The 23,217-nt window shown below is 44.6% G+C and overlaps 45 non-coding genes and 1 pseudogene across 45 annotated transcripts; all 46 read left to right on the top strand.

Moving 5' to 3' along the window:
• The first annotated feature begins 11 nt into the window (after positions 1-11).
• On the top strand, positions 12-130 carry LOC145472814 (5S ribosomal RNA). Its single transcript, XR_014044082.1, has one exon. It is a non-coding gene; the product is annotated as a 5S ribosomal RNA (ribosomal RNA).
• Positions 131-514: 384 nt separating this feature from the next.
• Positions 515-633, top strand: LOC145472813 (5S ribosomal RNA). The gene has a single exon (XR_014044081.1). It is a non-coding gene; the product is annotated as a 5S ribosomal RNA (ribosomal RNA).
• Positions 634-1,018: 385 nt separating this feature from the next.
• LOC145472812 (5S ribosomal RNA) lies at positions 1,019-1,137 on the top strand. The gene has a single exon (XR_014044080.1). It is a non-coding gene; the product is annotated as a 5S ribosomal RNA (ribosomal RNA).
• Positions 1,138-1,522: 385 nt separating this feature from the next.
• On the top strand, positions 1,523-1,641 carry LOC145472811 (5S ribosomal RNA). The gene has a single exon (XR_014044079.1). It is a non-coding gene; the product is annotated as a 5S ribosomal RNA (ribosomal RNA).
• A 385-nt stretch (positions 1,642-2,026) lies between these two features.
• On the top strand, positions 2,027-2,145 carry LOC145472810 (5S ribosomal RNA). Its single transcript, XR_014044078.1, has one exon. It is a non-coding gene; the product is annotated as a 5S ribosomal RNA (ribosomal RNA).
• Positions 2,146-2,531: 386 nt separating this feature from the next.
• Positions 2,532-2,650, top strand: LOC145472809 (5S ribosomal RNA). Its single transcript, XR_014044077.1, has one exon. It is a non-coding gene; the product is annotated as a 5S ribosomal RNA (ribosomal RNA).
• Positions 2,651-3,036: 386 nt separating this feature from the next.
• LOC145472807 (5S ribosomal RNA) lies at positions 3,037-3,155 on the top strand. The gene has a single exon (XR_014044076.1). It is a non-coding gene; the product is annotated as a 5S ribosomal RNA (ribosomal RNA).
• Positions 3,156-3,540: 385 nt separating this feature from the next.
• LOC145472806 (5S ribosomal RNA) lies at positions 3,541-3,659 on the top strand. Its single transcript, XR_014044075.1, has one exon. It is a non-coding gene; the product is annotated as a 5S ribosomal RNA (ribosomal RNA).
• A 386-nt stretch (positions 3,660-4,045) lies between these two features.
• Positions 4,046-4,164, top strand: LOC145472805 (5S ribosomal RNA). The gene has a single exon (XR_014044074.1). It is a non-coding gene; the product is annotated as a 5S ribosomal RNA (ribosomal RNA).
• Positions 4,165-4,550: 386 nt separating this feature from the next.
• On the top strand, positions 4,551-4,669 carry LOC145472804 (5S ribosomal RNA). The gene has a single exon (XR_014044073.1). It is a non-coding gene; the product is annotated as a 5S ribosomal RNA (ribosomal RNA).
• Positions 4,670-5,054: 385 nt separating this feature from the next.
• On the top strand, positions 5,055-5,173 carry LOC145472802 (5S ribosomal RNA). Its single transcript, XR_014044071.1, has one exon. It is a non-coding gene; the product is annotated as a 5S ribosomal RNA (ribosomal RNA).
• A 385-nt stretch (positions 5,174-5,558) lies between these two features.
• LOC145472801 (5S ribosomal RNA) lies at positions 5,559-5,677 on the top strand. Its single transcript, XR_014044070.1, has one exon. It is a non-coding gene; the product is annotated as a 5S ribosomal RNA (ribosomal RNA).
• A 387-nt stretch (positions 5,678-6,064) lies between these two features.
• Positions 6,065-6,183, top strand: LOC145472800 (5S ribosomal RNA). Its single transcript, XR_014044069.1, has one exon. It is a non-coding gene; the product is annotated as a 5S ribosomal RNA (ribosomal RNA).
• Positions 6,184-6,566: 383 nt separating this feature from the next.
• On the top strand, positions 6,567-6,685 carry LOC145472799 (5S ribosomal RNA). The gene has a single exon (XR_014044068.1). It is a non-coding gene; the product is annotated as a 5S ribosomal RNA (ribosomal RNA).
• A 385-nt stretch (positions 6,686-7,070) lies between these two features.
• Positions 7,071-7,189, top strand: LOC145472798 (5S ribosomal RNA). The gene has a single exon (XR_014044067.1). It is a non-coding gene; the product is annotated as a 5S ribosomal RNA (ribosomal RNA).
• A 385-nt stretch (positions 7,190-7,574) lies between these two features.
• LOC145472797 (5S ribosomal RNA) lies at positions 7,575-7,693 on the top strand. The gene has a single exon (XR_014044066.1). It is a non-coding gene; the product is annotated as a 5S ribosomal RNA (ribosomal RNA).
• A 385-nt stretch (positions 7,694-8,078) lies between these two features.
• LOC145472796 (5S ribosomal RNA) lies at positions 8,079-8,197 on the top strand. The gene has a single exon (XR_014044065.1). It is a non-coding gene; the product is annotated as a 5S ribosomal RNA (ribosomal RNA).
• Positions 8,198-8,582: 385 nt separating this feature from the next.
• On the top strand, positions 8,583-8,701 carry LOC145472795 (5S ribosomal RNA). Its single transcript, XR_014044064.1, has one exon. It is a non-coding gene; the product is annotated as a 5S ribosomal RNA (ribosomal RNA).
• A 385-nt stretch (positions 8,702-9,086) lies between these two features.
• On the top strand, positions 9,087-9,205 carry LOC145472794 (5S ribosomal RNA). Its single transcript, XR_014044063.1, has one exon. It is a non-coding gene; the product is annotated as a 5S ribosomal RNA (ribosomal RNA).
• Positions 9,206-9,590: 385 nt separating this feature from the next.
• Positions 9,591-9,709, top strand: LOC145472793 (5S ribosomal RNA). The gene has a single exon (XR_014044062.1). It is a non-coding gene; the product is annotated as a 5S ribosomal RNA (ribosomal RNA).
• A 385-nt stretch (positions 9,710-10,094) lies between these two features.
• Positions 10,095-10,213, top strand: LOC145472789 (5S ribosomal RNA). The gene has a single exon (XR_014044060.1). It is a non-coding gene; the product is annotated as a 5S ribosomal RNA (ribosomal RNA).
• A 385-nt stretch (positions 10,214-10,598) lies between these two features.
• LOC145472788 (5S ribosomal RNA) lies at positions 10,599-10,717 on the top strand. The gene has a single exon (XR_014044059.1). It is a non-coding gene; the product is annotated as a 5S ribosomal RNA (ribosomal RNA).
• Positions 10,718-11,102: 385 nt separating this feature from the next.
• On the top strand, positions 11,103-11,221 carry LOC145472787 (5S ribosomal RNA). Its single transcript, XR_014044058.1, has one exon. It is a non-coding gene; the product is annotated as a 5S ribosomal RNA (ribosomal RNA).
• Positions 11,222-11,607: 386 nt separating this feature from the next.
• LOC145472786 (5S ribosomal RNA) lies at positions 11,608-11,726 on the top strand. Its single transcript, XR_014044057.1, has one exon. It is a non-coding gene; the product is annotated as a 5S ribosomal RNA (ribosomal RNA).
• Positions 11,727-12,111: 385 nt separating this feature from the next.
• LOC145472785 (5S ribosomal RNA) lies at positions 12,112-12,230 on the top strand. Its single transcript, XR_014044056.1, has one exon. It is a non-coding gene; the product is annotated as a 5S ribosomal RNA (ribosomal RNA).
• A 385-nt stretch (positions 12,231-12,615) lies between these two features.
• On the top strand, positions 12,616-12,734 carry LOC145472784 (5S ribosomal RNA). Its single transcript, XR_014044055.1, has one exon. It is a non-coding gene; the product is annotated as a 5S ribosomal RNA (ribosomal RNA).
• Positions 12,735-13,119: 385 nt separating this feature from the next.
• Positions 13,120-13,238, top strand: LOC145472783 (5S ribosomal RNA). The gene has a single exon (XR_014044054.1). It is a non-coding gene; the product is annotated as a 5S ribosomal RNA (ribosomal RNA).
• Positions 13,239-13,623: 385 nt separating this feature from the next.
• Positions 13,624-13,742, top strand: LOC145472782 (5S ribosomal RNA). The gene has a single exon (XR_014044053.1). It is a non-coding gene; the product is annotated as a 5S ribosomal RNA (ribosomal RNA).
• Positions 13,743-14,127: 385 nt separating this feature from the next.
• Positions 14,128-14,246, top strand: LOC145472781 (5S ribosomal RNA). Its single transcript, XR_014044052.1, has one exon. It is a non-coding gene; the product is annotated as a 5S ribosomal RNA (ribosomal RNA).
• A 385-nt stretch (positions 14,247-14,631) lies between these two features.
• Positions 14,632-14,750, top strand: LOC145472780 (5S ribosomal RNA). The gene has a single exon (XR_014044051.1). It is a non-coding gene; the product is annotated as a 5S ribosomal RNA (ribosomal RNA).
• A 385-nt stretch (positions 14,751-15,135) lies between these two features.
• Positions 15,136-15,254, top strand: LOC145472778 (5S ribosomal RNA). The gene has a single exon (XR_014044049.1). It is a non-coding gene; the product is annotated as a 5S ribosomal RNA (ribosomal RNA).
• A 385-nt stretch (positions 15,255-15,639) lies between these two features.
• On the top strand, positions 15,640-15,758 carry LOC145472777 (5S ribosomal RNA). Its single transcript, XR_014044048.1, has one exon. It is a non-coding gene; the product is annotated as a 5S ribosomal RNA (ribosomal RNA).
• Positions 15,759-16,143: 385 nt separating this feature from the next.
• LOC145472776 (5S ribosomal RNA) lies at positions 16,144-16,262 on the top strand. Its single transcript, XR_014044047.1, has one exon. It is a non-coding gene; the product is annotated as a 5S ribosomal RNA (ribosomal RNA).
• Positions 16,263-16,647: 385 nt separating this feature from the next.
• On the top strand, positions 16,648-16,766 carry LOC145472774 (5S ribosomal RNA). The gene has a single exon (XR_014044046.1). It is a non-coding gene; the product is annotated as a 5S ribosomal RNA (ribosomal RNA).
• Positions 16,767-17,151: 385 nt separating this feature from the next.
• LOC145472773 (5S ribosomal RNA) lies at positions 17,152-17,270 on the top strand. The gene has a single exon (XR_014044045.1). It is a non-coding gene; the product is annotated as a 5S ribosomal RNA (ribosomal RNA).
• Positions 17,271-17,655: 385 nt separating this feature from the next.
• On the top strand, positions 17,656-17,774 carry LOC145472772 (5S ribosomal RNA). Its single transcript, XR_014044044.1, has one exon. It is a non-coding gene; the product is annotated as a 5S ribosomal RNA (ribosomal RNA).
• A 384-nt stretch (positions 17,775-18,158) lies between these two features.
• Positions 18,159-18,277, top strand: LOC145472771 (5S ribosomal RNA). Its single transcript, XR_014044043.1, has one exon. It is a non-coding gene; the product is annotated as a 5S ribosomal RNA (ribosomal RNA).
• A 385-nt stretch (positions 18,278-18,662) lies between these two features.
• On the top strand, positions 18,663-18,781 carry LOC145472770 (5S ribosomal RNA). The gene has a single exon (XR_014044042.1). It is a non-coding gene; the product is annotated as a 5S ribosomal RNA (ribosomal RNA).
• Positions 18,782-19,166: 385 nt separating this feature from the next.
• On the top strand, positions 19,167-19,285 carry LOC145472769 (5S ribosomal RNA). Its single transcript, XR_014044041.1, has one exon. It is a non-coding gene; the product is annotated as a 5S ribosomal RNA (ribosomal RNA).
• A 385-nt stretch (positions 19,286-19,670) lies between these two features.
• Positions 19,671-19,789, top strand: LOC145472766 (5S ribosomal RNA). The gene has a single exon (XR_014044039.1). It is a non-coding gene; the product is annotated as a 5S ribosomal RNA (ribosomal RNA).
• Positions 19,790-20,173: 384 nt separating this feature from the next.
• LOC145472815 (5S ribosomal RNA) lies at positions 20,174-20,292 on the top strand. The gene has a single exon (XR_014044083.1). It is a non-coding gene; the product is annotated as a 5S ribosomal RNA (ribosomal RNA).
• A 384-nt stretch (positions 20,293-20,676) lies between these two features.
• Positions 20,677-20,795, top strand: LOC145472803 (5S ribosomal RNA). Its single transcript, XR_014044072.1, has one exon. It is a non-coding gene; the product is annotated as a 5S ribosomal RNA (ribosomal RNA).
• A 385-nt stretch (positions 20,796-21,180) lies between these two features.
• On the top strand, positions 21,181-21,299 carry LOC145472790 (5S ribosomal RNA). The gene has a single exon (XR_014044061.1). It is a non-coding gene; the product is annotated as a 5S ribosomal RNA (ribosomal RNA).
• Positions 21,300-21,684: 385 nt separating this feature from the next.
• On the top strand, positions 21,685-21,802 carry LOC145472768 (5S ribosomal RNA; annotated as a pseudogene).
• Positions 21,803-22,187: 385 nt separating this feature from the next.
• Positions 22,188-22,306, top strand: LOC145472779 (5S ribosomal RNA). Its single transcript, XR_014044050.1, has one exon. It is a non-coding gene; the product is annotated as a 5S ribosomal RNA (ribosomal RNA).
• A 385-nt stretch (positions 22,307-22,691) lies between these two features.
• LOC145472760 (5S ribosomal RNA) lies at positions 22,692-22,810 on the top strand. Its single transcript, XR_014044033.1, has one exon. It is a non-coding gene; the product is annotated as a 5S ribosomal RNA (ribosomal RNA).
• The last annotated feature ends 407 nt before the right edge of the window (positions 22,811-23,217 follow it).

Genomic DNA, 23,217 nt, shown 5'->3' with positions numbered 1-23,217 from the left:
TTGTTTCTTTCGTCTACGACCACACCACAGGGAACGTACCGGTTCTCGTCCGATCACCGAAGTCAAGTCCTGTTGGGCGGCGTCAGTACCTGGCTGGGTGACCACCTGGGAATACGCCGTGTTGTAGACTTTTGGACCCATTTTGGGACTGGACTCTTCAGAGAAGATTTCCATACGCCTCCACATCATTGATCCCTCTGTTTTCAAAATGTTGTCTTTTTTTTTTTGAATTATTTTTCCAGCAAGTTGACAGCATATTAGAAGATTTTCTTGTTTGATTACAGCACTGCAACACTGAGCAGCACACTGGAGGCAATCTCTTGAATGTGGCTTTGATGACTGACCATTGGAGAATCGCCCTTTTGTGATTTGAAGTCTTAGCTGGCTTTGGAATCTCTGGGTTAAGTAGCCGAGACGTAATTGGAAATTCATCACAACAGCAATTAAAGGCCTTCCTTCTAAGAGACTTAAAAGAGAGTCCAAGCAATTGGGCAAGGTTTGAGTTGTTTCTTTCGTCTACGACCACACCACAGGGAACGTACCGGTTCTCGTCCGATCACCGAAGTCAAGTCCTGTTGGGCGGCGTCAGTACCTGGCTGGGTGACCACCTGGGAATACGCCGTGTTGTAGACTTTTGGACCCATTTTGGGACTGGACTCTTCAGAGAAGATTTCCATACGCCTCCACATCATTGATCCCTCTGTTTTCAAAATGTTGTCTTTTTTTTTTTTGAATTATTTTTCCAGCAAGTTGACAGCATATTAGAAGATTTTCTTGTTTGATTACAGCACTGCAACACTGAGCAGCACACTGGAGGCAATCTCTTGAATGTGGCTTTGATGACTGACCATTGGAGAATCGCCCTTTTGTGATTTGAAGTCTTAGCTGGCTTTGGAATCTCTGGGTTAAGTAGCCGAGACGTAATTGGAAATTCATCACAACAGCAATTAAAGGCCTTCCTTCTAAGAGACTTAAAAGAGAGTCCAAGCAATTGGGCAAGGTTTGAGTTGTTTCTTTCGTCTACGACCACACCACAGGGAACGTACCGGTTCTCGTCCGATCACCGAAGTCAAGTCCTGTTGGGCGGCGTCAGTACCTGGCTGGGTGACCACCTGGGAATACGCCGTGTTGTAGACTTTTGGACCCATTTTGGGACTGGACTCTTCAGAGAAGATTTCCATACGCCTCCACATCATTGATCCCTCTGTTTTCAAAATGTTGTCTTTTTTTTTTTTGAATTATTTTTCCAGCAAGTTGACAGCATATTAGAAGATTTTCTTGTTTGATTACAGCACTGCAACACTGAGCAGCACACTGGAGGCAATCTCTTGAATGTGGCTTTGATGACTGACCATTGGAGAATCGCCCTTTTGTGATTTGAAGTCTTAGCTGGCTTTGGAATCTCTGGGTTAAGTAGCCGAGACGTAATTGGAAATTCATCACAACAGCAATTAAAGGCCTTCCTTCTAAGAGACTTAAAAGAGAGTCCAAGCAATTGGGCAAGGTTTGAGTTGTTTCTTTCGTCTACGACCACACCACAGGGAACGTACCGGTTCTCGTCCGATCACCGAAGTCAAGTCCTGTTGGGCGGCGTCAGTACCTGGCTGGGTGACCACCTGGGAATACGCCGTGTTGTAGACTTTTGGACCCATTTTGGGACTGGACTCTTCAGAGAAGATTTCCATACGCCTCCACATCATTGATCCCTCTGTTTTCAAAATGTTGTCTTTTTTTTTTTTGAATTATTTTTCCAGCAAGTTGACAGCATATTAGAAGATTTTCTTGTTTGATTACAGCACTGCAACACTGAGCAGCACACTGGAGGCAATCTCTTGAATGTGGCTTTGATGACTGACCATTGGAGAATCGCCCTTTTGTGATTTGAAGTCTTAGCTGGCTTTGGAATCTCTGGGTTAAGTAGCCGAGACGTAATTGGAAATTCATCACAACAGCAATTAAAGGCCTTCCTTCTAAGAGACTTAAAAGAGAGTCCAAGCAATTGGGCAAGGTTTGAGTTGTTTCTTTCGTCTACGACCACACCACAGGGAACGTACCGGTTCTCGTCCGATCACCGAAGTCAAGTCCTGTTGGGCGGCGTCAGTACCTGGCTGGGTGACCACCTGGGAATACGCCGTGTTGTAGACTTTTGGACCCATTTTGGGACTGGACTCTTCAGAGAAGATTTCCATACGCCTCCACATCATTGATCCCTCTGTTTTCAAAATGTTGTCTTTTTTTTTTTTTGAATTATTTTTCCAGCAAGTTGACAGCATATTAGAAGATTTTCTTGTTTGATTACAGCACTGCAACACTGAGCAGCACACTGGAGGCAATCTCTTGAATGTGGCTTTGATGACTGACCATTGGAGAATCGCCCTTTTGTGATTTGAAGTCTTAGCTGGCTTTGGAATCTCTGGGTTAAGTAGCCGAGACGTAATTGGAAATTCATCACAACAGCAATTAAAGGCCTTCCTTCTAAGAGACTTAAAAGAGAGTCCAAGCAATTGGGCAAGGTTTGAGTTGTTTCTTTCGTCTACGACCACACCACAGGGAACGTACCGGTTCTCGTCCGATCACCGAAGTCAAGTCCTGTTGGGCGGCGTCAGTACCTGGCTGGGTGACCACCTGGGAATACGCCGTGTTGTAGACTTTTGGACCCATTTTGGGACTGGACTCTTCAGAGAAGATTTCCATACGCCTCCACATCATTGATCCCTCTGTTTTCAAAATGTTGTCTTTTTTTTTTTTGAATTATTTTTCCAGCAAGTTGACAGCATATTAGAAGATTTTCTTGTTTGATTACAGCACTGCAACACTGAGCAGCACACTGGAGGCAATCTCTTGAATGTGGCTTTGATGACTGACCATTGGAGAATCGCCCTTTTGTGATTTTGAAGTCTTAGCTGGCTTTGGAATCTCTGGGTTAAGTAGCCGAGACGTAATTGGAAATTCATCACAACAGCAATTAAAGGCCTTCCTTCTAAGAGACTTAAAAGAGAGTCCAAGCAATTGGGCAAGGTTTGAGTTGTTTCTTTCGTCTACGACCACACCACAGGGAACGTACCGGTTCTCGTCCGATCACCGAAGTCAAGTCCTGTTGGGCGGCGTCAGTACCTGGCTGGGTGACCACCTGGGAATACGCCGTGTTGTAGACTTTTGGACCCATTTTGGGACTGGACTCTTCAGAGAAGATTTCCATACGCCTCCACATCATTGATCCCTCTGTTTTCAAAATGTTGTCTTTTTTTTTTTTGAATTATTTTTCCAGCAAGTTGACAGCATATTAGAAGATTTTCTTGTTTGATTACAGCACTGCAACACTGAGCAGCACACTGGAGGCAATCTCTTGAATGTGGCTTTGATGACTGACCATTGGAGAATCGCCCTTTTGTGATTTGAAGTCTTAGCTGGCTTTGGAATCTCTGGGTTAAGTAGCCGAGACGTAATTGGAAATTCATCACAACAGCAATTAAAGGCCTTCCTTCTAAGAGACTTAAAAGAGAGTCCAAGCAATTGGGCAAGGTTTGAGTTGTTTCTTTCGTCTACGACCACACCACAGGGAACGTACCGGTTCTCGTCCGATCACCGAAGTCAAGTCCTGTTGGGCGGCGTCAGTACCTGGCTGGGTGACCACCTGGGAATACGCCGTGTTGTAGACTTTTGGACCCATTTTGGGACTGGACTCTTCAGAGAAGATTTCCATACGCCTCCACATCATTGATCCCTCTGTTTTCAAAATGTTGTCTTTTTTTTTTTTTGAATTATTTTTCCAGCAAGTTGACAGCATATTAGAAGATTTTCTTGTTTGATTACAGCACTGCAACACTGAGCAGCACACTGGAGGCAATCTCTTGAATGTGGCTTTGATGACTGACCATTGGAGAATCGCCCTTTTGTGATTTGAAGTCTTAGCTGGCTTTGGAATCTCTGGGTTAAGTAGCCGAGACGTAATTGGAAATTCATCACAACAGCAATTAAAGGCCTTCCTTCTAAGAGACTTAAAAGAGAGTCCAAGCAATTGGGCAAGGTTTGAGTTGTTTCTTTCGTCTACGACCACACCACAGGGAACGTACCGGTTCTCGTCCGATCACCGAAGTCAAGTCCTGTTGGGCGGCGTCAGTACCTGGCTGGGTGACCACCTGGGAATACGCCGTGTTGTAGACTTTTGGACCCATTTTGGGACTGGACTCTTCAGAGAAGATTTCCATACGCCTCCACATCATTGATCCCTCTGTTTTCAAAATGTTGTCTTTTTTTTTTTTGAATTATTTTTCCAGCAAGTTGACAGCATATTAGGAAGATTTTCTTGTTTGATTACAGCACTGCAACACTGAGCAGCACACTGGAGGCAATCTCTTGAATGTGGCTTTGATGACTGACCATTGGAGAATCGCCCTTTTGTGATTTGAAGTCTTAGCTGGCTTTGGAATCTCTGGGTTAAGTAGCCGAGACGTAATTGGAAATTCATCACAACAGCAATTAAAGGCCTTCCTTCTAAGAGACTTAAAAGAGAGTCCAAGCAATTGGGCAAGGTTTGAGTTGTTTCTTTCGTCTACGACCACACCACAGGGAACGTACCGGTTCTCGTCCGATCACCGAAGTCAAGTCCTGTTGGGCGGCGTCAGTACCTGGCTGGGTGACCACCTGGGAATACGCCGTGTTGTAGACTTTTGGACCCATTTTGGGACTGGACTCTTCAGAGAAGATTTCCATACGCCTCCACATCATTGATCCCTCTGTTTTCAAAATGTTGTCTTTTTTTTTTTTGAATTATTTTTCCAGCAAGTTGACAGCATATTAGAAGATTTTCTTGTTTGATTACAGCACTGCAACACTGAGCAGCACACTGGAGGCAATCTCTTGAATGTGGCTTTGATGACTGACCATTGGAGAATCGCCCTTTTGTGATTTGAAGTCTTAGCTGGCTTTGGAATCTCTGGGTTAAGTAGCCGAGACGTAATTGGAAATTCATCACAACAGCAATTAAAGGCCTTCCTTCTAAGAGACTTAAAAGAGAGTCCAAGCAATTGGGCAAGGTTTGAGTTGTTTCTTTCGTCTACGACCACACCACAGGGAACGTACCGGTTCTCGTCCGATCACCGAAGTCAAGTCCTGTTGGGCGGCGTCAGTACCTGGCTGGGTGACCACCTGGGAATACGCCGTGTTGTAGACTTTTGGACCCATTTTGGGACTGGACTCTTCAGAGAAGATTTCCATACGCCTCCACATCATTGATCCCTCTGTTTTCAAAATGTTGTCTTTTTTTTTTTTGAATTATTTTTCCAGCAAGTTGACAGCATATTAGAAGATTTTCTTGTTTGATTACAGCACTGCAACACTGAGCAGCACACTGGAGGCAATCTCTTGAATGTGGCTTTGATGACTGACCATTGGAGAATCGCCCTTTTGTGATTTGAAGTCTTAGCTGGCTTTGGAATCTCTGGGTTAAGTAGCCGAGACGTAATTGGAAATTCATCACAACAGCAATTAAAGGCCTTCCTTCTAAGAGACTTAAAAGAGAGTCCAAGCAATTGGGCAAGGTTTGAGTTGTTTCTTTCGTCTACGACCACACCACAGGGAACGTACCGGTTCTCGTCCGATCACCGAAGTCAAGTCCTGTTGGGCGGCGTCAGTACCTGGCTGGGTGACCACCTGGGAATACGCCGTGTTGTAGACTTTTGGACCCATTTTGGGACTGGACTCTTCAGAGAAGATTTCCATACGCCTCCACATCATTGATCCCTCTGTTTTCAAAAATGTTGTCTTTTTTTTTTTTGAATTATTTTTCCAGCAAGTTGACAGCATATTAGAAGATTTTCTTGTTTGATTACAGCACTGCAACACTGAGCAGCACACTGGAGGCAATCTCTTGAATGTGGCTTTGATGACTGACCATTGGAGAATCGCCCTTTTGTGATTTGAAGTCTTAGCTGGCTTTGGAATCTCTGGGTTAAGTAGCCGAGACGTAATTGGAAATTCATCACAACAGCAATTAAAGGCCTTCCTTCTAAGAGACTTTAAAAGAGAGTCCAAGCAATTGGGCAAGGTTTGAGTTGTTTCTTTCGTCTACGACCACACCACAGGGAACGTACCGGTTCTCGTCCGATCACCGAAGTCAAGTCCTGTTGGGCGGCGTCAGTACCTGGCTGGGTGACCACCTGGGAATACGCCGTGTTGTAGACTTTTGGACCCATTTTGGGACTGGACTCTTCAGAGAAGATTTCCATACGCCTCCACATCATTGATCCCTCTGTTTTCAAAATGTTGTCTTTTTTTTTTTTGAATTATTTTTCCAGCAAGTTGACAGCATATTAGAAGATTTTCTTGTTTGATTACAGCACTGCAACACTGAGCAGCACACTGGAGGCAATCTCTTGAATGTGGCTTTGATGACTGACCATTGGAGAATCGCCCTTTTGTGATTTGAAGTCTTAGCTGGCTTTGGAATCTCTGGGTTAAGTAGCCGAGACGTAAGGAAATTCATCACAACAGCAATTAAAGGCCTTCCTTCTAAGAGACTTAAAAGAGAGTCCAAGCAATTGGGCAAGGTTTGAGTTGTTTCTTTCGTCTACGACCACACCACAGGGAACGTACCGGTTCTCGTCCGATCACCGAAGTCAAGTCCTGTTGGGCGGCGTCAGTACCTGGCTGGGTGACCACCTGGGAATACGCCGTGTTGTAGACTTTTGGACCCATTTTGGGACTGGACTCTTCAGAGAAGATTTCCATACGCCTCCACATCATTGATCCCTCTGTTTTCAAAATGTTGTCTTTTTTTTTTTGGAATTATTTTTCCAGCAAGTTGACAGCATATTAGAAGATTTTCTTGTTTGATTACAGCACTGCAACACTGAGCAGCACACTGGAGGCAATCTCTTGAATGTGGCTTTGATGACTGACCATTGGAGAATCGCCCTTTTGTGATTTGAAGTCTTAGCTGGCTTTGGAATCTCTGGGTTAAGTAGCCGAGACGTAATTGGAAATTCATCACAACAGCAATTAAAGGCCTTCCTTCTAAGAGACTTAAAAGAGAGTCCAAGCAATTGGGCAAGGTTTGAGTTGTTTCTTTCGTCTACGACCACACCACAGGGAACGTACCGGTTCTCGTCCGATCACCGAAGTCAAGTCCTGTTGGGCGGCGTCAGTACCTGGCTGGGTGACCACCTGGGAATACGCCGTGTTGTAGACTTTTGGACCCATTTTGGGACTGGACTCTTCAGAGAAGATTTCCATACGCCTCCACATCATTGATCCCTCTGTTTTCAAAATGTTGTCTTTTTTTTTTTGGAATTATTTTTCCAGCAAGTTGACAGCATATTAGAAGATTTTCTTGTTTGATTACAGCACTGCAACACTGAGCAGCACACTGGAGGCAATCTCTTGAATGTGGCTTTGATGACTGACCATTGGAGAATCGCCCTTTTGTGATTTGAAGTCTTAGCTGGCTTTGGAATCTCTGGGTTAAGTAGCCGAGACGTAATTGGAAATTCATCACAACAGCAATTAAAGGCCTTCCTTCTAAGAGACTTAAAAGAGAGTCCAAGCAATTGGGCAAGGTTTGAGTTGTTTCTTTCGTCTACGACCACACCACAGGGAACGTACCGGTTCTCGTCCGATCACCGAAGTCAAGTCCTGTTGGGCGGCGTCAGTACCTGGCTGGGTGACCACCTGGGAATACGCCGTGTTGTAGACTTTTGGACCCATTTTGGGACTGGACTCTTCAGAGAAGATTTCCATACGCCTCCACATCATTGATCCCTCTGTTTTCAAAATGTTGTCTTTTTTTTTTTGGAATTATTTTTCCAGCAAGTTGACAGCATATTAGAAGATTTTCTTGTTTGATTACAGCACTGCAACACTGAGCAGCACACTGGAGGCAATCTCTTGAATGTGGCTTTGATGACTGACCATTGGAGAATCGCCCTTTTGTGATTTGAAGTCTTAGCTGGCTTTGGAATCTCTGGGTTAAGTAGCCGAGACGTAATTGGAAATTCATCACAACAGCAATTAAAGGCCTTCCTTCTAAGAGACTTAAAAGAGAGTCCAAGCAATTGGGCAAGGTTTGAGTTGTTTCTTTCGTCTACGACCACACCACAGGGAACGTACCGGTTCTCGTCCGATCACCGAAGTCAAGTCCTGTTGGGCGGCGTCAGTACCTGGCTGGGTGACCACCTGGGAATACGCCGTGTTGTAGACTTTTGGACCCATTTTGGGACTGGACTCTTCAGAGAAGATTTCCATACGCCTCCACATCATTGATCCCTCTGTTTTCAAAATGTTGTCTTTTTTTTTTTGGAATTATTTTTCCAGCAAGTTGACAGCATATTAGAAGATTTTCTTGTTTGATTACAGCACTGCAACACTGAGCAGCACACTGGAGGCAATCTCTTGAATGTGGCTTTGATGACTGACCATTGGAGAATCGCCCTTTTGTGATTTGAAGTCTTAGCTGGCTTTGGAATCTCTGGGTTAAGTAGCCGAGACGTAATTGGAAATTCATCACAACAGCAATTAAAGGCCTTCCTTCTAAGAGACTTAAAAGAGAGTCCAAGCAATTGGGCAAGGTTTGAGTTGTTTCTTTCGTCTACGACCACACCACAGGGAACGTACCGGTTCTCGTCCGATCACCGAAGTCAAGTCCTGTTGGGCGGCGTCAGTACCTGGCTGGGTGACCACCTGGGAATACGCCGTGTTGTAGACTTTTGGACCCATTTTGGGACTGGACTCTTCAGAGAAGATTTCCATACGCCTCCACATCATTGATCCCTCTGTTTTCAAAATGTTGTCTTTTTTTTTTTGGAATTATTTTTCCAGCAAGTTGACAGCATATTAGAAGATTTTCTTGTTTGATTACAGCACTGCAACACTGAGCAGCACACTGGAGGCAATCTCTTGAATGTGGCTTTGATGACTGACCATTGGAGAATCGCCCTTTTGTGATTTGAAGTCTTAGCTGGCTTTGGAATCTCTGGGTTAAGTAGCCGAGACGTAATTGGAAATTCATCACAACAGCAATTAAAGGCCTTCCTTCTAAGAGACTTAAAAGAGAGTCCAAGCAATTGGGCAAGGTTTGAGTTGTTTCTTTCGTCTACGACCACACCACAGGGAACGTACCGGTTCTCGTCCGATCACCGAAGTCAAGTCCTGTTGGGCGGCGTCAGTACCTGGCTGGGTGACCACCTGGGAATACGCCGTGTTGTAGACTTTTGGACCCATTTTGGGACTGGACTCTTCAGAGAAGATTTCCATACGCCTCCACATCATTGATCCCTCTGTTTTCAAAATGTTGTCTTTTTTTTTTTGGAATTATTTTTCCAGCAAGTTGACAGCATATTAGAAGATTTTCTTGTTTGATTACAGCACTGCAACACTGAGCAGCACACTGGAGGCAATCTCTTGAATGTGGCTTTGATGACTGACCATTGGAGAATCGCCCTTTTGTGATTTGAAGTCTTAGCTGGCTTTGGAATCTCTGGGTTAAGTAGCCGAGACGTAATTGGAAATTCATCACAACAGCAATTAAAGGCCTTCCTTCTAAGAGACTTAAAAGAGAGTCCAAGCAATTGGGCAAGGTTTGAGTTGTTTCTTTCGTCTACGACCACACCACAGGGAACGTACCGGTTCTCGTCCGATCACCGAAGTCAAGTCCTGTTGGGCGGCGTCAGTACCTGGCTGGGTGACCACCTGGGAATACGCCGTGTTGTAGACTTTTGGACCCATTTTGGGACTGGACTCTTCAGAGAAGATTTCCATACGCCTCCACATCATTGATCCCTCTGTTTTCAAAATGTTGTCTTTTTTTTTTTGGAATTATTTTTCCAGCAAGTTGACAGCATATTAGAAGATTTTCTTGTTTGATTACAGCACTGCAACACTGAGCAGCACACTGGAGGCAATCTCTTGAATGTGGCTTTGATGACTGACCATTGGAGAATCGCCCTTTTGTGATTTGAAGTCTTAGCTGGCTTTGGAATCTCTGGGTTAAGTAGCCGAGACGTAATTGGAAATTCATCACAACAGCAATTAAAGGCCTTCCTTCTAAGAGACTTAAAAGAGAGTCCAAGCAATTGGGCAAGGTTTGAGTTGTTTCTTTCGTCTACGACCACACCACAGGGAACGTACCGGTTCTCGTCCGATCACCGAAGTCAAGTCCTGTTGGGCGGCGTCAGTACCTGGCTGGGTGACCACCTGGGAATACGCCGTGTTGTAGACTTTTGGACCCATTTTGGGACTGGACTCTTCAGAGAAGATTTCCATACGCCTCCACATCATTGATCCCTCTGTTTTCAAAATGTTGTCTTTTTTTTTTTGGAATTATTTTTCCAGCAAGTTGACAGCATATTAGAAGATTTTCTTGTTTGATTACAGCACTGCAACACTGAGCAGCACACTGGAGGCAATCTCTTGAATGTGGCTTTGATGACTGACCATTGGAGAATCGCCCTTTTGTGATTTGAAGTCTTAGCTGGCTTTGGAATCTCTGGGTTAAGTAGCCGAGACGTAATTGGAAATTCATCACAACAGCAATTAAAGGCCTTCCTTCTAAGAGACTTAAAAGAGAGTCCAAGCAATTGGGCAAGGTTTGAGTTGTTTCTTTCGTCTACGACCACACCACAGGGAACGTACCGGTTCTCGTCCGATCACCGAAGTCAAGTCCTGTTGGGCGGCGTCAGTACCTGGCTGGGTGACCACCTGGGAATACGCCGTGTTGTAGACTTTTGGACCCATTTTGGGACTGGACTCTTCAGAGAAGATTTCCATACGCCTCCACATCATTGATCCCTCTGTTTTCAAAATGTTGTCTTTTTTTTTTTGGAATTATTTTTCCAGCAAGTTGACAGCATATTAGAAGATTTTCTTGTTTGATTACAGCACTGCAACACTGAGCAGCACACTGGAGGCAATCTCTTGAATGTGGCTTTGATGACTGACCATTGGAGAATCGCCCTTTTGTGATTTGAAGTCTTAGCTGGCTTTGGAATCTCTGGGTTAAGTAGCCGAGACGTAATTGGAAATTCATCACAACAGCAATTAAAGGCCTTCCTTCTAAGAGACTTAAAAGAGAGTCCAAGCAATTGGGCAAGGTTTGAGTTGTTTCTTTCGTCTACGACCACACCACAGGGAACGTACCGGTTCTCGTCCGATCACCGAAGTCAAGTCCTGTTGGGCGGCGTCAGTACCTGGCTGGGTGACCACCTGGGAATACGCCGTGTTGTAGACTTTTGGACCCATTTTGGGACTGGACTCTTCAGAGAAGATTTCCATACGCCTCCACATCATTGATCCCTCTGTTTTCAAAATGTTGTCTTTTTTTTTTTGGAATTATTTTTCCAGCAAGTTGACAGCATATTAGAAGATTTTCTTGTTTGATTACAGCACTGCAACACTGAGCAGCACACTGGAGGCAATCTCTTGAATGTGGCTTTGATGACTGACCATTGGAGAATCGCCCTTTTGTGATTTGAAGTCTTAGCTGGCTTTGGAATCTCTGGGTTAAGTAGCCTGAGACGTAATTGGAAATTCATCACAACAGCAATTAAAGGCCTTCCTTCTAAGAGACTTAAAAGAGAGTCCAAGCAATTGGGCAAGGTTTGAGTTGTTTCTTTCGTCTACGACCACACCACAGGGAACGTACCGGTTCTCGTCCGATCACCGAAGTCAAGTCCTGTTGGGCGGCGTCAGTACCTGGCTGGGTGACCACCTGGGAATACGCCGTGTTGTAGACTTTTGGACCCATTTTGGGACTGGACTCTTCAGAGAAGATTTCCATACGCCTCCACATCATTGATCCCTCTGTTTTCAAAATGTTGTCTTTTTTTTTTTGGAATTATTTTTCCAGCAAGTTGACAGCATATTAGAAGATTTTCTTGTTTGATTACAGCACTGCAACACTGAGCAGCACACTGGAGGCAATCTCTTGAATGTGGCTTTGATGACTGACCATTGGAGAATCGCCCTTTTGTGATTTGAAGTCTTAGCTGGCTTTGGAATCTCTGGGTTAAGTAGCCGAGACGTAATTGGAAATTCATCACAACAGCAATTAAAGGCCTTCCTTCTAAGAGACTTAAAAGAGAGTCCAAGCAATTGGGCAAGGTTTGAGTTGTTTCTTTCGTCTACGACCACACCACAGGGAACGTACCGGTTCTCGTCCGATCACCGAAGTCAAGTCCTGTTGGGCGGCGTCAGTACCTGGCTGGGTGACCACCTGGGAATACGCCGTGTTGTAGACTTTTGGACCCATTTTGGGACTGGACTCTTCAGAGAAGATTTCCATACGCCTCCACATCATTGATCCCTCTGTTTTCAAAATGTTGTCTTTTTTTTTTTGGAATTATTTTTCCAGCAAGTTGACAGCATATTAGAAGATTTTCTTGTTTGATTACAGCACTGCAACACTGAGCAGCACACTGGAGGCAATCTCTTGAATGTGGCTTTGATGACTGACCATTGGAGAATCGCCCTTTTGTGATTTGAAGTCTTAGCTGGCTTTGGAATCTCTGGGTTAAGTAGCCGAGACGTAATTGGAAATTCATCACAACAGCAATTAAAGGCCTTCCTTCTAAGAGACTTAAAAGAGAGTCCAAGCAATTGGGCAAGGTTTGAGTTGTTTCTTTCGTCTACGACCACACCACAGGGAACGTACCGGTTCTCGTCCGATCACCGAAGTCAAGTCCTGTTGGGCGGCGTCAGTACCTGGCTGGGTGACCACCTGGGAATACGCCGTGTTGTAGACTTTTGGACCCATTTTGGGACTGGACTCTTCAGAGAAGATTTCCATACGCCTCCACATCATTGATCCCTCTGTTTTCAAAATGTTGTCTTTTTTTTTTTGGAATTATTTTTCCAGCAAGTTGACAGCATATTAGAAGATTTTCTTGTTTGATTACAGCACTGCAACACTGAGCAGCACACTGGAGGCAATCTCTTGAATGTGGCTTTGATGACTGACCATTGGAGAATCGCCCTTTTGTGATTTGAAGTCTTAGCTGGCTTTGGAATCTCTGGGTTAAGTAGCCGAGACGTAATTGGAAATTCATCACAACAGCAATTAAAGGCCTTCCTTCTAAGAGACTTAAAAGAGAGTCCAAGCAATTGGGCAAGGTTTGAGTTGTTTCTTTCGTCTACGACCACACCACAGGGAACGTACCGGTTCTCGTCCGATCACCGAAGTCAAGTCCTGTTGGGCGGCGTCAGTACCTGGCTGGGTGACCACCTGGGAATACGCCGTGTTGTAGACTTTTGGACCCATTTTGGGACTGGACTCTTCAGAGAAGATTTCCATACGCCTCCACATCATTGATCCCTCTGTTTTCAAAATGTTGTCTTTTTTTTTTTGGAATTATTTTTCCAGCAAGTTGACAGCATATTAGAAGATTTTCTTGTTTGATTACAGCACTGCAACACTGAGCAGCACACTGGAGGCAATCTCTTGAATGTGGCTTTGATGACTGACCATTGGAGAATCGCCCTTTTGTGATTTGAAGTCTTAGCTGGCTTTGGAATCTCTGGGTTAAGTAGCCGAGACGTAATTGGAAATTCATCACAACAGCAATTAAAGGCCTTCCTTCTAAGAGACTTAAAAGAGAGTCCAAGCAATTGGGCAAGGTTTGAGTTGTTTCTTTCGTCTACGACCACACCACAGGGAACGTACCGGTTCTCGTCCGATCACCGAAGTCAAGTCCTGTTGGGCGGCGTCAGTACCTGGCTGGGTGACCACCTGGGAATACGCCGTGTTGTAGACTTTTGGACCCATTTTGGGACTGGACTCTTCAGAGAAGATTTCCATACGCCTCCACATCATTGATCCCTCTGTTTTCAAAATGTTGTCTTTTTTTTTTTGGAATTATTTTTCCAGCAAGTTGACAGCATATTAGAAGATTTTCTTGTTTGATTACAGCACTGCAACACTGAGCAGCACACTGGAGGCAATCTCTTGAATGTGGCTTTGATGACTGACCATTGGAGAATCGCCCTTTTGTGATTTGAAGTCTTAGCTGGCTTTGGAATCTCTGGGTTAAGTAGCCGAGACGTAATTGGAAATTCATCACAACAGCAATTAAAGGCCTTCCTTCTAAGAGACTTAAAAGAGAGTCCAAGCAATTGGGCAAGGTTTGAGTTGTTTCTTTCGTCTACGACCACACCACAGGGAACGTACCGGTTCTCGTCCGATCACCGAAGTCAAGTCCTGTTGGGCGGCGTCAGTACCTGGCTGGGTGACCACCTGGGAATACGCCGTGTTGTAGACTTTTGGACCCATTTTGGGACTGGACTCTTCAGAGAAGATTTCCATACGCCTCCACATCATTGATCCCTCTGTTTTCAAAATGTTGTCTTTTTTTTTTTGGAATTATTTTTCCAGCAAGTTGACAGCATATTAGAAGATTTTCTTGTTTGATTACAGCACTGCAACACTGAGCAGCACACTGGAGGCAATCTCTTGAATGTGGCTTTGATGACTGACCATTGGAGAATCGCCCTTTTGTGATTTGAAGTCTTAGCTGGCTTTGGAATCTCTGGGTTAAGTAGCCGAGACGTAATTGGAAATTCATCACAACAGCAATTAAAGGCCTTCCTTCTAAGAGACTTAAAAGAGAGTCCAAGCAATTGGGCAAGGTTTGAGTTGTTTCTTTCGTCTACGACCACACCACAGGGAACGTACCGGTTCTCGTCCGATCACCGAAGTCAAGTCCTGTTGGGCGGCGTCAGTACCTGGCTGGGTGACCACCTGGGAATACGCCGTGTTGTAGACTTTTGGACCCATTTTGGGACTGGACTCTTCAGAGAAGATTTCCATACGCCTCCACATCATTGATCCCTCTGTTTTCAAAATGTTGTCTTTTTTTTTTTGGAATTATTTTTCCAGCAAGTTGACAGCATATTAGAAGATTTTCTTGTTTGATTACAGCACTGCAACACTGAGCAGCACACTGGAGGCAATCTCTTGAATGTGGCTTTGATGACTGACCATTGGAGAATCGCCCTTTTGTGATTTGAAGTCTTAGCTGGCTTTGGAATCTCTGGGTTAAGTAGCCGAGACGTAATTGGAAATTCATCACAACAGCAATTAAAGGCCTTCCTTCTAAGAGACTTAAAAGAGAGTCCAAGCAATTGGGCAAGGTTTGAGTTGTTTCTTTCGTCTACGACCACACCACAGGGAACGTACCGGTTCTCGTCCGATCACCGAAGTCAAGTCCTGTTGGGCGGCGTCAGTACCTGGCTGGGTGACCACCTGGGAATACGCCGTGTTGTAGACTTTTGGACCCATTTTGGGACTGGACTCTTCAGAGAAGATTTCCATACGCCTCCACATCATTGATCCCTCTGTTTTCAAAATGTTGTCTTTTTTTTTTTGGAATTATTTTTCCAGCAAGTTGACAGCATATTAGAAGATTTTCTTGTTTGATTACAGCACTGCAACACTGAGCAGCACACTGGAGGCAATCTCTTGAATGTGGCTTTGATGACTGACCATTGGAGAATCGCCCTTTTGTGATTTGAAGTCTTAGCTGGCTTTGGAATCTCTGGGTTAAGTAGCCGAGACGTAATTGGAAATTCATCACAACAGCAATTAAAGGCCTTCCTTCTAAGAGACTTAAAAGAGAGTCCAAGCAATTGGGCAAGGTTTGAGTTGTTTCTTTCGTCTACGACCACACCACAGGGAACGTACCGGTTCTCGTCCGATCACCGAAGTCAAGTCCTGTTGGGCGGCGTCAGTACCTGGCTGGGTGACCACCTGGGAATACGCCGTGTTGTAGACTTTTGGACCCATTTTGGGACTGGACTCTTCAGAGAAGATTTCCATACGCCTCCACATCATTGATCCCTCTGTTTTCAAAATGTTGTCTTTTTTTTTTTGGAATTATTTTTCCAGCAAGTTGACAGCATATTAGAAGATTTTCTTGTTTGATTACAGCACTGCAACACTGAGCAGCACACTGGAGGCAATCTCTTGAATGTGGCTTTGATGACTGACCATTGGAGAATCGCCCTTTTGTGATTTGAAGTCTTAGCTGGCTTTGGAATCTCTGGGTTAAGTAGCCGAGACGTAATTGGAAATTCATCACAACAGCAATTAAAGGCCTTCCTTCTAAGAGACTTAAAAGAGAGTCCAAGCAATTGGGCAAGGTTTGAGTTGTTTCTTTCGTCTACGACCACACCACAGGGAACGTACCGGTTCTCGTCCGATCACCGAAGTCAAGTCCTGTTGGGCGGCGTCAGTACCTGGCTGGGTGACCACCTGGGAATACGCCGTGTTGTAGACTTTTGGACCCATTTTGGGACTGGACTCTTCAGAGAAGATTTCCATACGCCTCCACATCATTGATCCCTCTGTTTTCAAAATGTTGTCTTTTTTTTTTTGGAATTATTTTTCCAGCAAGTTGACAGCATATTAGAAGATTTTCTTGTTTGATTACAGCACTGCAACACTGAGCAGCACACTGGAGGCAATCTCTTGAATGTGGCTTTGATGACTGACCATTGGAGAATCGCCCTTTTGTGATTTGAAGTCTTAGCTGGCTTTGGAATCTCTGGGTTAAGTAGCCGAGACGTAATTGGAAATTCATCACAACAGCAATTAAAGGCCTTCCTTCTAAGAGACTTAAAAGAGAGTCCAAGCAATTGGGCAAGGTTTGAGTTGTTTCTTTCGTCTACGACCACACCACAGGGAACGTACCGGTTCTCGTCCGATCACCGAAGTCAAGTCCTGTTGGGCGGCGTCAGTACCTGGCTGGGTGACCACCTGGGAATACGCCGTGTTGTAGACTTTTGGACCCATTTTGGGACTGGACTCTTCAGAGAAGATTTCCATACGCCTCCACATCATTGATCCCTCTGTTTTCAAAATGTTGTCTTTTTTTTTTTGGAATTATTTTTCCAGCAAGTTGACAGCATATTAGAAGATTTTCTTGTTTGATTACAGCACTGCAACACTGAGCAGCACACTGGAGGCAATCTCTTGAATGTGGCTTTGATGACTGACCATTGGAGAATCGCCCTTTTGTGATTTGAAGTCTTAGCTGGCTTTGGAATCTCTGGGTTAAGTAGCCGAGACGTAATTGGAAATTCATCACAACAGCAATTAAAGGCCTTCCTTCTAAGAGACTTAAAAGAGAGTCCAAGCAATTGGGCAAGGTTTGAGTTGTTTCTTTCGTCTACGACCACACCACAGGGAACGTACCGGTTCTCGTCCGATCACCGAAGTCAAGTCCTGTTGGGCGGCGTCAGTACCTGGCTGGGTGACCACCTGGGAATACGCCGTGTTGTAGACTTTTGGACCCATTTTGGGACTGGACTCTTCAGAGAAGATTTCCATACGCCTCCACATCATTGATCCCTCTGTTTTCAAAATGTTGTCTTTTTTTTTTTGGAATTATTTTTCCAGCAAGTTGACAGCATATTAGAAGATTTTCTTGTTTGATTACAGCACTGCAACACTGAGCAGCACACTGGAGGCAATCTCTTGAATGTGGCTTTGATGACTGACCATTGGAGAATCGCCCTTTTGTGATTTGAAGTCTTAGCTGGCTTTGGAATCTCTGGGTTAAGTAGCCGAGACGTAATTGGAAATTCATCACAACAGCAATTAAAGGCCTTCCTTCTAAGAGACTTAAAAGAGAGTCCAAGCAATTGGGCAAGGTTTGAGTTGTTTCTTTCGTCTACGACCACACCACAGGGAACGTACCGGTTCTCGTCCGATCACCGAAGTCAAGTCCTGTTGGGCGGCGTCAGTACCTGGCTGGGTGACCACCTGGGAATACGCCGTGTTGTAGACTTTTGGACCCATTTTGGGACTGGACTCTTCAGAGAAGATTTCCATACGCCTCCACATCATTGATCCCTCTGTTTTCAAAATGTTGTCTTTTTTTTTTGGAATTATTTTTCCAGCAAGTTGACAGCATATTAGAAGATTTTCTTGTTTGATTACAGCACTGCAACACTGAGCAGCACACTGGAGGCAATCTCTTGAATGTGGCTTTGATGACTGACCATTGGAGAATCGCCCTTTTGTGATTTGAAGTCTTAGCTGGCTTTGGAATCTCTGGGTTAAGTAGCCGAGACGTAATTGGAAATTCATCACAACAGCAATTAAAGGCCTTCCTTCTAAGAGACTTAAAAGAGAGTCCAAGCAATTGGGCAAGGTTTGAGTTGTTTCTTTCGTCTACGACCACACCACAGGGAACGTACCGGTTCTCGTCCGATCACCGAAGTCAAGTCCTGTTGGGCGGCGTCAGTACCTGGCTGGGTGACCACCTGGGAATACGCCGTGTTGTAGACTTTTGGACCCATTTTGGGACTGGACTCTTCAGAGAAGATTTCCATACGCCTCCACATCATTGATCCCTCTGTTTTCAAAATGTTGTCTTTTTTTTTTTGGAATTATTTTTCCAGCAAGTTGACAGCATATTAGAAGATTTTCTTGTTTGATTACAGCACTGCAACACTGAGCAGCACACTGGAGGCAATCTCTTGAATGTGGCTTTGATGACTGACCATTGGAGAATCGCCCTTTTGTGATTTGAAGTCTTAGCTGGCTTTGGAATCTCTGGGTTAAGTAGCCGAGACGTAATTGGAAATTCATCACAACAGCAATTAAAGGCCTTCCTTCTAAGAGACTTAAAAGAGAGTCCAAGCAATTGGGCAAGGTTTGAGTTGTTTCTTTCGTCTACGACCACACCACAGGGAACGTACCGGTTCTCGTCCGATCACCGAAGTCAAGTCCTGTTGGGCGGCGTCAGTACCTGGCTGGGTGACCACCTGGGAATACGCCGTGTTGTAGACTTTTGGACCCATTTTGGGACTGGACTCTTCAGAGAAGATTTCCATACGCCTCCACATCATTGATCCCTCTGTTTTCAAAATGTTGTCTTTTTTTTTTTGGAATTATTTTTCCAGCAAGTTGACAGCATATTAGAAGATTTTCTTGTTTGATTACAGCACTGCAACACTGAGCAGCACACTGGAGGCAATCTCTTGAATGTGGCTTTGATGACTGACCATTGGAGAATCGCCCTTTTGTGATTTGAAGTCTTAGCTGGCTTTGGAATCTCTGGGTTAAGTAGCCGAGACGTAATTGGAAATTCATCACAACAGCAATTAAAGGCCTTCCTTCTAAGAGACTTAAAAGAGAGTCCAAGCAATTGGGCAAGGTTTGAGTTGTTTCTTTCGTCTACGACCACACCACAGGGAACGTACCGGTTCTCGTCCGATCACCGAAGTCAAGTCCTGTTGGGCGGCGTCAGTACCTGGCTGGGTGACCACCTGGGAATACGCCGTGTTGTAGACTTTTGGACCCATTTTGGGACTGGACTCTTCAGAGAAGATTTCCATACGCCTCCACATCATTGATCCCTCTGTTTTCAAAATGTTGTCTTTTTTTTTTTGGAATTATTTTTCCAGCAAGTTGACAGCATATTAGAAGATTTTCTTGTTTGATTACAGCACTGCAACACTGAGCAGCACACTGGAGGCAATCTCTTGAATGTGGCTTTGATGACTGACCATTGGAGAATCGCCCTTTTGTGATTTGAAGTCTTAGCTGGCTTTGGAATCTCTGGGTTAAGTAGCCGAGACGTAATTGGAAATTCATCACAACAGCAATTAAAGGCCTTCCTTCTAAGAGACTTAAAAGAGAGTCCAAGCAATTGGGCAAGGTTTGAGTTGTTTCTTTCGTCTACGACCACACCACAGGGAACGTACCGGTTCTCGTCCGATCACCGAAGTCAAGTCCTGTTGGGCGGCGTCAGTACCTGGCTGGGTGACCACCTGGGAATACGCCGTGTTGTAGACTTTTGGACCCATTTTGGGACTGGACTCTTCAGAGAAGATTTCCATACGCCTCCACATCATTGATCCCTCTGTTTTCAAAATGTTGTCTTTTTTTTTTGGAATTATTTTTCCAGCAAGTTGACAGCATATTAGAAGATTTTCTTGTTTGATTACAGCACTGCAACACTGAGCAGCACACTGGAGGCAATCTCTTGAATGTGGCTTTGATGACTGACCATTGGAGAATCGCCCTTTTGTGATTTGAAGTCTTAGCTGGCTTTGGAATCTCTGGGTTAAGTAGCCGAGACGTAATTGGAAATTCATCACAACAGCAATTAAAGGCCTTCCTTCTAAGAGACTTAAAAGAGAGTCCAAGCAATTGGGCAAGGTTTGAGTTGTTTCTTTCGTCTACGACCACACCACAGGGAACGTACCGGTTCTCGTCCGATCACCGAAGTCAAGTCCTGTTGGGCGGCGTCAGTACCTGGCTGGGTGACCACCTGGGAATACGCCGTGTTGTAGACTTTTGGACCCATTTTGGGACTGGACTCTTCAGAGAAGATTTCCATACGCCTCCACATCATTGATCCCTCTGTTTTCAAAATGTTGTCTTTTTTTTTTGGAATTATTTTTCCAGCAAGTTGACAGCATATTAGAAGATTTTCTTGTTTGATTACAGCACTGCAACACTGAGCAGCACACTGGAGGCAATCTCTTGAATGTGGCTTTGATGACTGACCATTGGAGAATCGCCCTTTTGTGATTTGAAGTCTTAGCTGGCTTTGGAATCTCTGGGTTAAGTAGCCGAGACGTAATTGGAAATTCATCACAACAGCAATTAAAGGCCTTCCTTCTAAGAGACTTAAAAGAGAGTCCAAGCAATTGGGCAAGGTTTGAGTTGTTTCTTTCGTCTACGACCACACCACAGGGAACGTACCGGTTCTCGTCCGATCACCGAAGTCAAGTCCTGTTGGGCGGCGTCAGTACCTGGCTGGGTGACCACCTGGGAATACGCCGTGTTGTAGACTTTTGGACCCATTTTGGGACTGGACTCTTCAGAGAAGATTTCCATACGCCTCCACATCATTGATCCCTCTGTTTTCAAAATGTTGTCTTTTTTTTTTTGGAATTATTTTTCCAGCAAGTTGACAGCATATTAGAAGATTTTCTTGTTTGATTACAGCACTGCAACACTGAGCAGCACACTGGAGGCAATCTCTTGAATGTGGCTTTGATGACTGACCATTGGAGAATCGCCCTTTTGTGATTTGAAGTCTTAGCTGGCTTTGGAATCTCTGGGTTAAGTAGCCGAGACGTAATTGGAAATTCATCACAACAGCAATTAAAGGCCTTCCTTCTAAGAGACTTAAAAGAGAGTCCAAGCAATTGGGCAAGGTTTGAGTTGTTTCTTTCGTCTACGACCACACCACAGGGAACGTACCGGTTCTCGTCCGATCACCGAAGTCAAGTCCTGTTGGGCGGCGTCAGTACCTGGCTGGGTGACCACCTGGGAATACGCCGTGTTGTAGACTTTTGGACCCATTTTGGGACTGGACTCTTCAGAGAAGATTTCCATACGCCTCCACATCATTGATCCCTCTGTTTTCAAAATGTTGTCTTTTTTTTTTTGGAATTATTTTTCCAGCAAGTTGACAGCATATTAGAAGATTTTCTTGTTTGATTACAGCACTGCAACACTGAGCAGCACACTGGAGGCAATCTCTTGAATGTGGCTTTGATGACTGACCATTGGAGAATCGCCCTTTTGTGATTTGAAGTCTTAGCTGGCTTTGGAATCTCTGGGTTAAGTAGCCGAGACGTAATTGGAAATTCATCACAACAGCAATTAAAGGCCTTCCTTCTAAGAGACTTAAAAGAGAGTCCAAGCAATTGGGCAAGGTTTGAGTTGTTTCTTTCGTCTACGACCACACCACAGGGAACGTACCGGTTCTCGTCCGATCACCGAAGTCAAGTCCTGTTGGGCGGCGTCAGTACCTGGCTGGGTGACCACTGGGAATACGCCGTGTTGTAGACTTTTGGACCCATTTTGGGACTGGACTCTTCAGAGAAGATTTCCATACGCCTCCACATCATTGATCCCTCTGTTTTCAAAATGTTGTCTTTTTTTTTTTGGAATTATTTTTCCAGCAAGTTGACAGCATATTAGAAGATTTTCTTGTTTGATTACAGCACTGCAACACTGAGCAGCACACTGGAGGCAATCTCTTGAATGTGGCTTTGATGACTGACCATTGGAGAATCGCCCTTTTGTGATTTGAAGTCTTAGCTGGCTTTGGAATCTCTGGGTTAAGTAGCCGAGACGTAATTGGAAATTCATCACAACAGCAATTAAAGGCCTTCCTTCTAAGAGACTTAAAAGAGAGTCCAAGCAATTGGGCAAGGTTTGAGTTGTTTCTTTCGTCTACGACCACACCACAGGGAACGTACCGGTTCTCGTCCGATCACCGAAGTCAAGTCCTGTTGGGCGGCGTCAGTACCTGGCTGGGTGACCACCTGGGAATACGCCGTGTTGTAGACTTTTGGACCCATTTTGGGACTGGACTCTTCAGAGAAGATTTCCATACGCCTCCACATCATTGATCCCTCTGTTTTCAAAATGTTGTCTTTTTTTTTTTGGAATTATTTTTCCAGCAAGTTGACAGCATATTAGAAGATTTTCTTGTTTGATTACAGCACTGCAACACTGAGCAGCACACTGGAGGCAATCTCTTGAATGTGGCTTTGATGACTGACCATTGGAGAATCGCCCTTTTGTGATTTGAAGTCTTAGCTGGCTTTGGAATCTCTGGGTTAAGTAGCCGAGACGTAATTGGAAATTCATCACAACAGCAATTAAAGGCCTTCCTTCTAAGAGACTTAAAAGAGAGTCCAAGCAATTGGGCAAGGTTTGAGTTGTTTCTTTCGTCTACGACCACACCACAGGGAACGTACCGGTTCTCGTCCGATCACCGAAGTCAAGTCCTGTTGGGCGGCGTCAGTACCTGGCTGGGTGACCACCTGGGAATACGCCGTGTTGTAGACTTTTGGACCCATTTTGGGACTGGACTCTTCAGAGAAGATTTCCATACGCCTCCACATCATTGATCCCTCTGTTTTCAAAATGTTGTCTTTTTTTTTTTTGGAATTATTTTTCCAGCAAGTTGACAGCATATTAGAAGATTTTCTTGTTTGATTACAGCACTGCAACACTGAGCAGCACACTGGAGGCAATCTCTTGAATGTGGCTTTGATGACTGACCATTGGAGAATCGCCCTTTTGTGATTTGAAGTCTTAGCTGGCTTTGGAATCTCTGGGTTAAGTAGCCGAGACGTAATTGGAAATTCATCACAACAGCAATTAAAGCCTTCCTTCTAAGAGACTTAAAAGAGAGTCCAAGCAATTGGGCAAGGTTTGAGTTGTTTCTTTCGTCTACGACCACACCACAGGGA

The sequence above is a fragment of the Orbicella franksi genome, unplaced genomic scaffold (genome assembly GCF_964199315.1).
Source record: "Orbicella franksi unplaced genomic scaffold, jaOrbFran1.1 SCAFFOLD_318, whole genome shotgun sequence".
Classification (NCBI taxonomy): domain Eukaryota; kingdom Metazoa; phylum Cnidaria; class Anthozoa; order Scleractinia; family Merulinidae; genus Orbicella; species Orbicella franksi.
This window is presented reverse-complemented; position numbering and strand designations above follow the sequence as displayed.